The sequence below is a fragment of the Eulemur rufifrons genome, chromosome 6, assembly GCF_041146395.1.
Source record: "Eulemur rufifrons isolate Redbay chromosome 6, OSU_ERuf_1, whole genome shotgun sequence".
In the NCBI taxonomy this organism is placed as follows: Eukaryota; Metazoa; Chordata; class Mammalia; order Primates; family Lemuridae; genus Eulemur; species Eulemur rufifrons.
The window spans coordinates 55,034,605-55,039,011 of NC_090988.1; the positions used below are offsets into that span (position 1 = coordinate 55,034,605).

At 43.7% G+C, this 4,407-nt stretch overlaps 1 protein-coding gene across 9 annotated transcripts in view; it reads right to left on the reverse strand.

Annotated features, from left to right (window-relative positions):
* Nucleotides 1–4,074, reverse strand: part of NUP98 (nucleoporin 98 and 96 precursor) — a 106,760-nt gene extending 102,686 nt beyond the window's left edge. For 7 of the 9 annotated variants that reach the window (XR_011233699.1, XM_069471078.1, XM_069471077.1 and 4 more), the window contains exon 1: nucleotides 3,919–4,074. The gene's annotated coding sequence lies outside the window, so the exon portion shown is untranslated. Of the gene's footprint in view, nucleotides 1–1,200; nucleotides 1,223–3,918 lie in introns of those variants that run through there. The other 2 variants (XR_011233698.1, XM_069471074.1) reach the window with 2 other exon arrangements.
* Between the last annotated feature and the right edge of the window lie 333 nt (nucleotides 4,075–4,407).

The window sequence follows — 4,407 nt, forward strand, 5'->3', positions numbered from 1 at the left end:
GGGGTCTCGCTCTTGCTCAGGCTGGTCTTGAACTCCTGAGCTCAAGAAATCCTCCCATTTCGGCCTCCCAGAATGCTAGGATTACAAGCGTGAGCCACCACGCCCGGCCTCTAACACTTGTGATTTCTCTGAGAGCTGAATTAGGTGTTTTCTTCATAGAACACCATTTTTAGTGCAAAGAATGAATAATAAACTATTATTAAGATTTGATGCAAAAATTAGTATTTTCCAAATGTGTTTGACACTATGAGCTCATCAACTTCCCAATTCTTACAAAGACTTATATGATGAGCAGCAAGAAAAAAATAAATAAATAAATAAAATAAAATAAAAAAGACTTATATGATGAGATGGACCAAAACAGTAACAATTATATTAACTACATTTGTTGGCCAGGTCTGCCACCACACCTGTAATCCCTACACTTTGGGGAATTGCCTAACGCCAGGAGTTTAAGATCATCCTGGCCCTGGTACAGTGTGGCTCACATTAGTAATCCCATATACTCAGAAGGCTAAGACAGGAGGATGGCCTGAGCCCAAGAGTTCCAGCTTGAGTGACAGAGCAAGACCCTATCTCTACTTAAAAAAAAAAAAAAAAAAAAGTCAGCATTTCGAAGATCTACATAACTCAGTAAGCCAATAATTTCCAAATGACTAATGCATGATGTTATAAAATCATGCATGAGTAAAGATCCAAAGTGCATGACAGACCAAGGAATTTTAATTTAACACAGTACAAAAGTTCAATGACATGGTTCCAGATTCCATATTGTAACAAACCTTTAAAAAAGGTCTGTTGTAGTGTCAAAGAAGTATAACTACAATCTGAAAAGGATATTAAGATACTCCTCCCTTTTCCAACTGCATATCTGTAGGAGGCTGAGTGATTTAACCATATCACCCCTCTGAATACAGAAGATCGGTACATACAGTGGTCTTCTATTGAGCCAGACTTCTCACTAAATTTTAAAGGTAGTTTTATAAAATTATTTATGTTAACATGAGTTTGTTTTTTGAATCAATGTCTTTTTTTTTTTTTTTTCTTTTTCTTTTGTTTGAGACAGAGGCTCACTCTATTGCCCTGGGTAGAGTGGAGTGGTATCATCACAGTTCACTGCAACCTCAAACTACTGGGCTCAAGCGATCCTCCTGCCTTAGCCTCCAGAGTAGCTGGTACTATAGGTGCGCACCACCATACCTGGCTAATTTTTGTATTTTTGGTAAAGATGAGGTCTTGCTCTTGCTCAGGCTGGTCTTGAAATCTTGACCTTGAGCGATTCTCCCGCCTTGGCCTCCCGGAGTGCTAGGATTACAGGTGTGAGCCACCGCACCCGGCCATGGATAATTTATTTTAACAAAATGCAATGTATTAATTGACTTTACAAGCAAACACTAAGCAAGAAAAAAGTAGGATTTTACTAAAACATTTGAAATGTTTTCACTAGAGCAATGGTCTCAATCAGGGCAATTCTGACATATTCTTGAGATATTCTTGACTGTTACAACCTGCGGTGGAGGTGTTATGGATATCTAATGGGTAGGGGCTAGGAATGCTGCTAAACATCATACAACACACAAGAGAGTCTCCCACAATAAAGAATTATTTGGCACAATGTGTCAACAGTGCCAAAGCTGAAAAATCTTGCTCTAGAAACATACTATGCCAAATACTTAGGATCAACTGCAAAGGATGCACCAAATTCTCAGGAAATGTTTACCTACCTTGCCTCTAATACTTATTGTTAAATCTCTAAATTTATTAATTCCCCAACCTTTCAGCAAATTTCATAATTAACATATGGTCTCTTTATTGGAAATTAAACATCAGTATTAGTATCCTTTACTTCCTAGATTAATTGCCACCACATAAATATTACAATAAAATAATATAACCAATTTTTTCCAAGCTGTGAATTTGGTTTCCTGAAAATTCTACTTGCTCTTAGTTATCTGGGAGCTAAAAGACATGAATAAAATCAGGTACCAAAGTACCATGTAACATACAAACAGCATGGGTCCCCTTATTTGGGCCCCATATTTTGGGAGCTCACCAATACCCAGACTCTTCATTGACTATTTTTAGGTTTTACTCTTCCATATTTGTTTATTCATTCAAACAAACACACTTACCTGAGGGCCTACTACATGCCAAGCAATCTGACTACAAAGATAAGACAAAAATATTTTACCACAGTCTAATAAAAATACCAATAGCTAAAATACAAAATGATATGTGCTATAAATAGAAGTGTCAAGTAAGTGTTATGGAAGCTTGCAGGGTAGAGAATGCCAAGAAAGGCTTCTCAGAAGAGCGGGATGCTTGAACTGAGAAAATGTCACAGAAAACATACCCTGTTCACGTTTTACTATTTAGACTACAGGTCTCTTCTGGACTACTAGTTTTCAGTGTATGCTATGTCATCTAAATAAGAGCAGAGTGACAATCTCATGTGGCAACTAATTCAGTTTCATCAAATCTTAATGTAAAGTCAAAAAATAATTTTATTTCCCAGTACTTCCATCCTGTCCAACCTCTGATTTTGCTTTTTAAATATCCTACCTTCTCCCACCAAATAAACATACTGTCACCCAGTTCTAATGTTTCTTTCCAAATTTATGATTGTCACAGGGAAATGATTATCTTTTCTTTCTTCCAGTTGGCTTTTTCCTCCAAAACAGAGTTTAATTTCCTCACCTTATCTACTACAAAACTTCACTTTCAATTCTGTATCTCAGTTTAATTTCCTCATCTACTACAAAACTTCACCTTGAATTCTGTACCTGAGAGGAGCCCTGAGTTCCAAGGTGCAACTACAAAGTGACGGCTGTCTAGCTTTCTAAAATATTGTGGATGTTTCCTGCTTTCCATTCCAGTACTTTTGTAGGTTACTAACTGGATTTTCCTCCCAGTAGCAGACACAAGTCAAAATTCAGATTTAGAAAGGGAAACTAGCCAATGACTTGTATTTGTATTGATTTGTTTCAATACACAACATCACTGACATTCTTTAATCGACTTTTAAGTAAAGTTTAGTTCTTGACGTTTAGGTTAGGGTACCACTAATGAAGGTTCTACCTTACCCTGAGCTGGTAGCAACTAAATCAGAAACGCTATTGAAGACTAAATCTACTCTAACTACCAAATGTACCCGCCCCACCGACGCCTCAAAGGGAATCCTTAATAATGGGAGACTAAAACATTCAGGGAGGGTGGAGTAATAGAAAAATTTCTAGACTTGAGTCAGGCTATCTGGCACCGGCTAATCCTGTCTCTTACTCCGGGCCTTGGTTTCTCCATCCATGAAACCTGACTTCATTTTTAGGTCCTTATGGCAACAGTTATCCAGAAACCCAATCTTTCTCTTCATCTGGCTTTACATGGAACACGTCAGAGAAAAGCAAAGAACCTTTTACTCCACTGAACCGACCCAAATTCTCAGGTTTTATCTTAAAAAGCTAACAAACTTCCGACTCGCGCACTCTAACCCTGGGGCTGCCCATTTCCCTTAGGGAAAAACCCTGGCAAATAAAGCCCATCCCGCACGACGGTCAAGGAACTGCGGAGACCGTATTCAGGGTCTTAAGGAGCTGCCCCCGAAAAAGCAGGCCCACCGTGGGCTCCTATTCACCGCTGAACGAATGAATGAGTACAGATGGACGCTCCCTCAGCGCGGGCTTCAAGTGGAAACCCTGGGCCTAGACCCCACCGACGTCGATTCCCTCCCAGAGCCAAAAGAGCCAAGCCTCGGGCCGCAGGGTCGTGGGTTCCACCCCTCCCTCAGGCCAGAAGGTGCGCGCCAGGGCGCGAGACTTCGGAGCTAAGAGGGCCTGGGATGCCCCGCGCATCCGCCCGCCCTTTGGGGAGGAGGAGCCTGCCGGTTCGCGGCCGCCGACGCCGCTCCGGCTCCCGACTTACCGCGGTGCGGTGGGGAAGAGGAAGTGTCAGGAGCGAGGGCCCAGGCCCGTCCGCCACCCGCCGCTCACAGAGCAGCGCGCGGCCCCCACGAAACCGTCGCCGCCGCCACCGCTACCGACCGCAGCTTCGGGCGCAGCGCGGAGAGGGCCCGACTGCGTCACACGCCGCCCACCGTCAGAGGCTCGCTCTGGCCGCCCCGCCCTCGCTGTCTGCGCATTGGCAGACGAGGCCGCCACTCTAGGCCCACCCTGTTATTCATTGGGCAACGAGTCTTTTGAAACCGAACGAGAAGGCGATCTCCGGAAAAAGGGGCAAGAGGGAAGAGGAGGGGCAAAAGGAGTTACGGGGAGGAAAAGGGGAGGAGCAGCAAGAGGGACGTGGAGTCCCGCCCCTTGCCGCCGTGGTTGGCTGGGAGCTATTCGTGACGTCACACAGGCCCCTGGAAGTGGGCCGGTGAGTGGCTAGACTGGGGAGCGCCCGGCGGGGTGT